This window comes from Triticum dicoccoides, chromosome 7A (genome assembly GCF_002162155.2).
Source record: "Triticum dicoccoides isolate Atlit2015 ecotype Zavitan chromosome 7A, WEW_v2.0, whole genome shotgun sequence".
In the NCBI taxonomy this organism is placed as follows: Eukaryota; Viridiplantae; Streptophyta; class Magnoliopsida; order Poales; family Poaceae; genus Triticum; species Triticum dicoccoides.
The window spans coordinates 515,269,198-515,279,601 of NC_041392.1; positions in this window are offsets into that span (position 1 = coordinate 515,269,198).

Genomic DNA, 10,404 nt, shown 5'->3' on the forward strand with positions numbered 1-10,404 from the left:
GCGAAGAGGGCTAAGGCCGCGGTGATTGTCATCGAAGATGACCCCACCGTGTCAGCAGGGGGTGGGTCCGACACCACCTTGACGGACCCGGCAACCACTCCTCAAAGCAGCCCCTAGCGCAGCCCCCAGCGTAAGTTCATAGTTAGCTTTCTGCTGTCAGGCGCGCATGAGTGCTTTTTCCTTTGTTGATATCTTGCTTGTTGATTTGTGTAGGAGCAGAGCAGCCATATCAGGAGCGCCCGGAAGCTGGTCCCGAAGTGCCATCTGCTTCGACTACGCCGCCAAGGGAGGAGTCCCCGGCAAGGGAGCGCTCTCCGGCAAGGGAGAACTCTCCGGCAAGGGACAACACCGTCGATCCTGCGGCGGCCGAGACCGCAACTGCAGATCTTGGCACAGGTAATTCACTTGTCCAAAAACTTTCCCTTGGGTTCTTCTTCTTCTGATTTTCTTCTCTTGGATTTTTGATTGATTTTTCTCCCTTCTCCGTTCTTCAGACCCATCTGCTGCTGAGCCAATGGAGACAGAGGGCGCCGGCGAGGAAGGCGCGCATAGCAGCACTGAAGACGCCGCCGCCAACGAAGAAGGGGCCGGTGCTGATGAGACCGCCGGCGAGGAGGCCGCCAAGGCTGCCGCCACAGAAGCCGGCGAGGGGTCGGGCGATCGCACTGACGACCCTGAGGCCGCAGGAGCGCCAGGCGCTGCGCCGACCGCCGATCCCTCTGCCGTTGCTGTAGAGCCGGGCTCCGAGGAGCCCCAGCCTAGCGCCTACTTGAAGGACGGCGACGATATCTTCATCAAGCTACCCTGGGCGTCGAGCTCTAGGGCGCCGATCGAGGGGGAAACTTTCGATGAGGAGGTGCTTGCCTCCGCTGGACTGTCGTTGGTTGACGTGCCCAGCAGCAGCAGTGGCGAGCATGAGGAGGAGCAGCTGCTGCGGAAGCTGCTGTCACTCTACCGCGCACGGCAAGCCAAGCTGGCTTCCCGGGAAGCGCTTGTCGCGAAGGCGGGAGTTGATATGGAGAAGCACGCGGAGGAGCTCCGGGGTCACAATCAAGAAGCTCTCCGGTCCCTGGCACAGGAGCGGGAGCGACTTGCCGAGGAGCGCACGGCCTTCCTTCTTGAGAAGGCCGAAGCTTAGGAGGAACAAAGGCTGGCCGCCAAGAAGCAGTCCGCGCGAGAAGGCGAATTGGTGCAGCGGAAGGCCAACCTCGACAGCTACGAGGAGGAGCTCGCCGAGCGCGAGCAAGCACTCGGCGGGGCGCTCAAGGAAGCAAAGGACGCTGCCGCAACCGCAGAGGCCGCCAAGAAAGAGCTGGAGGAGAAGGTGGCGCAGCTGGAGGCCAACATCGGGAAGAGCGGCGAGAAGCTTGCCGCGCTCAAGCGTGAGCGTGAGAAGGATGCTGCCGCCCACGGTGAGCTGCAAGGTCTTCTCGCTGAGAGGGGCAAGGAGCTCAGCACCGCCAAGGATTCCAATGCAGACATGGAGTTGAAGCTGGCCACGCTGACGCAGACGCTGGACGACGCCAAGGAGCGGGAGAAGACCTTGTCGGAGAAGGTCAAGGCTGACAAGGCGCTGCTGGAGAGCATCGCAGTTACCCAGAACTCATTCAGAGAGACTGTGGAGCACTGGACCGAGGGTCTGGTGAATATTGCCGCAGTTATCGACGAGGAGCTGGCGCAGCTGGGGATGGAGGACTTTGGGTATCCCTCCGACGAGAATCTCCAACCCAGCGCCAAGCTCAGCCTGTTCTTCAAGGGCATGGCGACGGCACTCCAGCGGCTCCGGGAGAGGATCCCAAAGCAGCTGGCCGACGAGTCGCGCAGAATCTGCGCCGGAGTTCTCCAGAAGGTGCTGATGAAGGTGGCCTTCCGCAATCCAGGCCTCAGCTTCACCAACGTCCTCAAGTCCTTGCCGCCAGACGCCGATCGGGACGCACTCAAGGCCCTTGTCGCACCCATTGTGGACAAGGTGAGCGAGATCAAGAGGGTTGAGGGCGATCGCGTAGACTAGGCCGCTCATTTCTTCTTTTCCCTTGTCGCTGCTAATCATGTTATGAAAAATAGTCTGTTAGAGCTGCGACAAATTATCTTGTAATATAACTTTATTTCTTTTATCAATTGCTATGTTATTTCCTCTACTATATTCCTTCCTTTGTATGTTTTTACCCTACGCTTCTAGGGAACTTGTCGGCGCAGGCACCCGAGCCGCGAGCGCTGAGTGCGGAATGTCAGTAGCCTGCTGGCGGCGCTGCTTCCGACAAGAAACCTTGTCGCGACTAGATGCAGCACACTTAAGTTGTTGAGCAGACTTGAAACAAAGTAAGGGCGCAACTAGCCACGAGTTGGTTCCTCCGCACACAGGTTTTCCATACAAAGCAGGGTCGTTCGAGGAAGATAACTCAAAAATTTAAAAACTGATTGCTCAAACTTTGGCAACTTATCTTTTCTGTCGTTTGCTTCCCGGCAAGGCAAAACTTTGCTTGAACGACGCCTGGTCCATACCACAATCTTCTCCTTCCCCCCCGGCAAACTTGTGTGCGAGGGAACCTTCTTTTCCTTTGTTGAAAAGAAGAAAGAAGAGAAAATAATGATATGGAGCCCTTCGGCTCGTTATTGCTTACCGGATGTAGGTGCTGCACAAAGTGTCAGATAACGCATGCAAGAAAGAAACTAATGCATGAAATGGACAAGTTGTGCGGAGCACATGGGGTTCTATTTATGCACGGGATCTGCGCCCGGCTTTGTACAAAGGATTACATGCAACAGCGGCAAGACTTGTACAAAAGGTGGTTGCCGGAACGGGTTCCGGCAACCGCGCCCTACGGGAAAAACTTACGAAGATGTTCTATGTTCCAGGAGTTGCTCACCGGAATGCCATCTTCGGTCTCAAGGCGGACAGCGCCGGGCCTAGTGACTCGTTTCACCCGATAAGGGCCTTCCCACTTCGGCGTCAACTTGTTGGAATTCTTGGCGGACTGAACGCGCTGAAGAACAAGGTCGCCTTCCTCGAAGCTTCTGGCCTTAACTTTGCGGCTATGGTAGCGGCGCAAAGCTTGCTGGTATCGAGCAGCTCGTACAGCAGCCTGAAGACGATCTTCCTCAAGGAGCAGCGCATCGTCTTGTCGCAGCTGTTCTTGCTCAAGCTCATCATAAGCGAGCACTCGAGGCGATCCGTATACGAGTTCCGTGGGGAGAACTGCCTCTGCTCCATAGACTAGAGCGAAAGGCGTCTGGCCAGTGGCTCGATTTGGCATCGTTCTGATCGACCAAAGAACCACCGGCAGCTCCTCGATCCAGTTTCTTCCGCACTTGCGCAGCCTGTTGAAAGTTCTGGTCTTGAGCCCGCGCAACACTTCAGCATTTGCCCTCTCTGCTTGACCGTTGCTTCTCGGATGAGCAACAGAAGTGAAGCAGACCTTGGCGCCAAGGTCTTGGACGTACTGCATGAAGGTGCGGCTCGTGAATTGCGTGCCGTTGTCGGTGATGATCCTGTTAGGGATCTCGAAATGGCAAACAATTGACCTGAAGAACTTGACTACTGACTATGCTGTCACCTTCCTCACTGGCTGCACTTCCAGCCACTTTGTGAACTTGTCGATTGCGACGTACAAGTACTCAAAGCCCCCGACAGCTTGGGGGAAAGGGCCGAGGATATCGAGCCCCCAGACCGAAAATGGCCAGGATAAAGGGATCGTCTGGAGAGCTTGAGCTGGCTGGTGTATCTGTTTGGAGTGGAACTGGCACGCTTCACACTTCGTTACTTGTGCAGTTGCATCCTGGAGGGCTGTCGGCCAAAAGAAACCTTGCCGGAAAGCTTTGCCGGCAAGTGCTCTTGCGCCAATGTGGTGGCCACATATGCCTCCATGTATCTCTGCCAACAGCTTTTGTCCATCTTCCCGGCAAATACACTTCAATTTCACACCGTTGAGTCTTCTTCTGTACAGTATGCTATCGACAAACTGGTACATACTTGACTTCCGGGCTACTTTTTCCGCTTCTTCTTGCTCTTTGGGAAGTTCTCCTGTCTGAAGGAAATGGACAATCTGCTGTGCCCATGCTGGAGCTTGTGGCTCGACAACAAGGACTAAAGGCACATCTGCTGCTGCGGGAACATCCGCTTCTACGGCAAGGACTTGCGGCCCTGCCAGAGCCTGATGTTCCCTGGCAAGCTTGCCGGAGCAAAACTTGTCGGGAGCGTTTGCTTCAACGGAACAAACCATAAGGCTTGCCGGAGCAGACTGCCCCTCAACATCCTTGGTGTTGATCTTGGGGACTTTCTTGGCGGCGGCATCGGGGAGCTCTGCCGGAAAGTAGTCACCAGAAACCAACTTCCTCTTCTTGCTTTGTCCAGTTGATGGTGTTACGGATGGTTGAGTCAACTTGTGCACAAAGATCCTTGGTTCCACAGGTAACTTTAGTGCGGCGCACTTTGACAGGCCATCAGCAATCTTATTCTGAGCTCTTGGGATATGCTCCATCTGTAGGCCGTCAAAGTGCTCTTCTAGCTTCCTCACTTCATCAACATATGCTTCCATCAATGGACTCTGGTAGTTCTTGTTCACTTGGCGGACGACAAGCTGTGAGTCACCCCTGACAATGAGCTTCTTGATCCCAAGGTCTGCTGCGATTCTGAGACCGGCAAGCAATCCTTCATACTCTGCAGTATTGTTGGTTGCTTGCTCCTTGGGAAAGTGCATCTGGACTACGTACTTGAGGTGCTCTCCGGTGGGCGCGACAATCAGCACGCCCGCACCGGTGCCTTGCAGCAAGAAGGCACCATCAAAGTACATCAGCCACTCTTTGCTTGCCTCTTTGACGGGGATGCTCATCTCTGGAATTTCTTCATCTGGTGTTGGTGTCCATTCTGCTATGAACTCTGCCAATGCTCTGCTTTGGATAGTTGAAGTGCTCTCAAACTTGAGGCCAAAGCTTGACAGTTCCAACGTCCACTCGACAATCCTGCCTGTCGCTTCTGGATTTTGCAGTATCCTCTTCAGCGGAAAGCGAGTGACGACTGTGATCTCATGTGCTTGGAAGTAATGGCGCAGCTTTCTCGAGGCCACGAGGAGGCCGAAAAGCAACTTCTGCACACCAGAGTACCTTGATCTAGCCCCCTGTAGAAGGGAACTGACAAAGTAAACTGGACGCTGCACCATTCTCTTCTGCATCTTATCATGCTCCTGTGTAGATCCATCTCTGTCGGGACCAGAGCTTGTCGGCGAAGCCCCCTGCTTGTCGCTGGATGCATCTGCCGTGGTTGCTGGCTCATCATCTGCCTCCCTCTCCGCCACTAACGCAGCACTAACCACTTGATTGGTTGCCGCTATATACAGCAGCAACTTCTCTTGCGGCTTAGGTGCGACAAGTGTTGGAGCGGAGGACAGGTATCTCTTCAAGTCCTGCAGCGCAGCCTCCGCCTCCGGAGTCCATTTTATTGGACCTGCCTTTTTCAAAATTTTGAAAAATGGCAGGGCGCGCTTAGCAGATCTAGAGATAAACCTGCTGAGAGCAGCCACGCAACCGGCAAGCCTTCGTACATCCTTGACGCGCTTTGGTGCTTTGATCTGCTCAATGGCCTTGATCTTGTCGGGATTGTCTTCAGTTCCCTGCTGAGACACGAAGAACCCGAGAAGCTTGCCGGAAGGGACTCCAAACACGCACTTCTCGGGGTTAAGCTTGAGGTTGATCTTGCGCAGATTTGCAAATGTCTCGTCTAAATCTTGAATCAGGGTCGCCCTGTTCTTGCTCTTGACCACTATGTCATCCATGTAGGCTTCCACATTTCTGTGCATCTGCGGCTCAAAAGCGTGGTGGACTACCCTTGCGAATGTTGAACTAGCATTCTTCAAACCGAAAGGCATCCGTACGAAGCAGTACGTGCCACACGGGGTGATAAATGCGGTTTTCTCTTCATCCTCTTCTGCCGTGAAGATCTGATGGTATCCTGAGTATGCATCAAGAAATGAAAGCAAATCACATCTGGCTGTGGAGTCAACAATCTGGTCAATGCGCGGCAAGGGAAATGGGTCTTTGGGACAAGCTTTATTAACATCAGTGAAGTCAATACAATGCCTCCATTTCCCGTTAGCCTTGCGCACGACAACAGGATTGGCCAACCACGTGGGATGGAGCACTCCTCTGACAAGTCCTGCTGCTTCCAACTTCTTGATTTCTTCTGCGATGAATTCTTGGCGCTCCACTGCCTGTTTCCTGACTTTCTGCTTGACGGGCCGCGCATGAGGACAGACGGCAAGGTGGTGCTCAATTACTTTCCTGGGAACACCGGGGATATCAGACGGTTGCCACGCAAACACGTCGACATTCGCTCGCAGGAAAGCAACGAGCGCGCTTTCCTATTTGGGGTCAAGAGTGGCGCTGATGGTGAAGGTACCACCAGTGCCGTCCTCCTTGGCGGACACCTTCTTGGTCTCAGGTGGAGCTGCCATTGCCTTCTTACACTTGCCGGTGGAGCTCGATGGTGCGTCCTCGACGGTAGCGCAGCACTCCGAAGAGGTACGCTTGCCAGAGTGGGCATCAGAGCTCTTGCTGGACTTGGTCTTCTTCTTCCCCCCGGGTGCTTCAGCGGCAAGTGTCTTGCGTTCTACTACGGCTGCTGCTTCCCGGTAGATCTTGTCGGCACAGATAAGAGCATCCTTCTTGTCGCCAGGGACAAAGATGCCACTTATCGGGCCTGGCATTTTCAGTATGTTGTACGCATAGTGAGAGGCTGCCATGAACTTGGCGAGTGCCGGACGGCCAAGGATTCCATTGTAAGGTAATGGAAAGTCAGCAACATCAAACGTGACCCTCTCAGTCCTGAAGTTCAGCTCGCTGCCAAATGTTACCGGCAACGTGATCTTTCCCTTCGGCTTGCTCCTTCCTGGGTTGATTCCTTGAAATGTACCGGTCTCTTCGAGCTCGCTGTCAGGGATCTGGAGTTTCTGGAGCACCGCGGAGGAGATCAGGTTCAAGCCGGCCCCGCCATCAACTAGCATCTTAGTGACCTTGAGGTTGCGGATTGTTGGTGAAACCAACATCGGCAAGCACCCGACCGCAGTTATGCGATCAGGGTGGTCCTCAATATCAAAGATGATAGGCGTGCTGGACCATTTCAGAGGCTTGCGTGACTCGACGGGTGGTTCTGCTGCATTAACTTCCCGCACCCACTGCTTGAGCTGACAGTGTGAGGTATGCAGAGAAGCACCACCATCAACGCACAGGACCTCTGTGGCTTTCTGGAACTCCTGCTCATCAGTCTCCTCATCATCCATGTCTTCATCGTCATCGTCATCTTCATCCTTGTCGCGGCCGCGAGGAGGTCTGTCTCCTTGCCGCTGCTTGGCCTTGCCGCGGCGTCCTCCTCGGCCGGGACGTTTCTTGCCGGATCCCCCAGCACCTTCCTGGGCCTTCTCCTTGTCGCGCCGCTCGTATTCAGCTTTCTGTTGCTCAACAAGCTGCTCGACTTTTTTGCAGCTCTGGAGATCATGGCCCTTGGTGCGGTGGATCTTGCAATACTGCTTGTTGGTGCCGTCCTGCTTGTCGGCGACCACCACCTCCGCGGCAACCTCCTTGCCGGAGTCACCAACTTTGGCTTTCTTGGCGCCACCACCGTTGCCGGACTGCTCAACAACTAGCACCTCTTTGCCTTTCCTCTTCCTGTTGTTCCGCCGCCGGTTTTTCCTTGCCGGGGCAGCATCTTCACTGTCAGATCCTCCCGCTCCTACATTCTCTCCGGGGAGTCTCCTCCCTTCCTCAGCACGTGCACACTTGTCGGCCAGTGCATATAACTCACTGACGTCCCTGATCTTGCACATCGCCATTTCCTCCCGCATCCTGTGGTTTCGCACGTTCTGATGGAACGCGCTGATCACCGCGGCAGGGTGGACGTCTGGGATGTTGTGCTGCACACTCCTGAATCTCTGAATGTACTTGCGCAGGGGCTCTCCTTCCTTCTGGGTGAGCAGATGAAGATCACTCTCCTGGCCATGAGGCTTGTGTCCGCCTGTGAAGGCGCCGCCAAACTGATGGCACAGATCAGCCCAAGAGGATATGGAGTTGTCCGGCAAGTGCATGAGCCAGGATCTGACGTTGGGCTTGAGCACCAGCGGGAAGTAGTTGGCAAGGATCTTGTCATCCCGTCCCCCGGCAGCCTGCACCGCAATGGTGTAGATGCTGAGGAACTCCGACGGATGCGTCTTGCCGTCGTACTTCTCCGGTACGTCTGGCTTGAAGTTCTTCGTGCTGGGCCACTGGACTTGCCGCAGCTCACGAGTGAACGCAGGGCAACCTACCGCGTACGGCAGATCGCCTGGTTCCCCTGGCGCATGCATGTCAACAGAGGGTCCAGCGCGCTTGTCGGATTGACGTTGCGCTTCTCTTCGGCGCTCGATGCGAGTTCGAGCGTCCTCTTGTTGTCGATCATGAAAAACTTGGCGCTGATCGCGACGAGCTCGTGGATCCAAATATGCGGTGGAGTCGCTGTTGAGGTGGATCCGGCAAGTCGGCGATCTTGGCCTTCGGGGTGGTGATTGCATGGTAGTTGCACCTCCACCCGTTTCGTCGCCACCGGCTCGCGCCCGGCAACCCTGCCGCGGTGGCGACGCGCTCGGCCGCCGTGGAGTGTCGTCGTTGGCGTAGCCGATGAGACTCTGAATGGTGGCCCTCCATTCGTCGATCTTGTCCGACGTCAGAGGGTAATCTAGGAGCAGTTGAGCTCGCGCCAAAGCTTCTGCTGGAGTGGTGGGTGGCAGTGGCGGACAGCGCGAGGAGCGGGACGTGCTCGGACTTCTAAAGATGTTAGAAGGAGCAGTATCCCGTCCAGGCGACCGTGCCCCGCTCGTGCCAGCACGCTGGCGTGCATGCTCGTCTTGAGCGCCCCGAGATCCACCAGCTTGGTCTTGGCCTATCATGCGTATGGCACTGCGAGTGCCATGACGCTGTTGGTCTTGCGCCTCCTGAGAGTGGCGCGGAACATGTACAGTCGCCGAGGTTTGTGCAGCCTTGTCCTTCGACCTGGCAGCATCATAAGCTTCCTCGTCGACGTCCATTCTTCCACGGGGGTCCATTCCACCACCCATTTGCTCCAACGGTGGCGGAAGTGACATGGACGGAGCGGCTGCCGCCAAAGTCTTCTTCTTCAGTGGCATGTTGATGAAGGGAATGAAGATCTAGCTCGTGTGAACGCCGGATCAGGTTCACACAATCTCGACGCCCCCTACCTGGCGCGCCAAAGATGTTGGGGAAACTGATCCACGAACACCTATGGGGCCGGTGGATCGAGCCCCTTTCGGTTCGGCGGGGGGTGGAGATCACACGAAGAGCAGATCGACGCGAAGCACACGAGCAGTTTACCCAGCTTCGGAGCTCTCCGGAGAGATAACACTCCTACTGCTGCTTGTTTGATTATCTTGTGTTCTTGCTCCAGAGAGAGAGCGTAGTGTTCTTCTGGGTTCCGAACCAGTCGAACCAGTCCAACCCTCGAACCCCCTCTACGTTGCGCATGGGCCTCCTTTTATACGCTAAAGGGGTCACCGACAGGTGGCAACGCTGAGAAGGGTACAAATGTAAAAAGTGAGGTGGTTGGTACTGTTACTTGTACAGTGCACCCTACCTAACCCTGACGGCAGGGGACAAGGGCATTAAATGCCCGTCTGAGTCGCCCAAACAGTGCAGAAAAGGACCGTTAGGGGTGCCACCGTTCGCCACGATGGCGATCTTGTTAGCTTCGCATGCCACTGCGCACCGCTGGCTGCACAGCCTCCCGCCACGCGCGCTTGGAGAGGCCCCCAGAGCGACACGTTGGTGGATGCGCTGGAGCGTGGGCACAGAGTGGCCACCTGCCGCGGCAAGCGCCTTGCCGCTGCTGTTATCTTGTCGGGTCCGGAAGCTTGTCGCTCACCGGGCCTCGAGGTACCTTGGTTGGTCTTCCCGGCAAGCTCCTCTTGCCGGGGCCTTGTTGCCTTGCCGGAGCGTGTGGCGCGTCGCGGCAAGTTCCTTGGAGTGCCTTGGTTGGCCTTCCCGGCAAGCTCCTCTTGCCGGGGCCTTGTCTCCTGAGCTTAAATACTTTGTTCTTGAATGGCTCCAAGGGAACCACGAAGGATCTTGGCGTTCGCCCGGCAAGCCTTGCCGCGGGGTGCTGCAACTGCCCGTGCACAAGTTCGGGGTACTAGGGTACCCCTATTCTAGTACACCGACAAATGTCGTGGCCAACTCACCCATGAGTGATTGCAGTTTCACCTAGTAATCATCAACTTCATGGCGGATTACTTCCGGCCTAAACACATCAGGTGATATCCATCTAAAATATATTTTATTAGGGCATATTATTTTTGTCAAAGAAGCAATTTATCTTTGCCTTGGCCTGCTGGTACGCTAAGTCTGAAGCATATTGTTTTTTATCAAAGA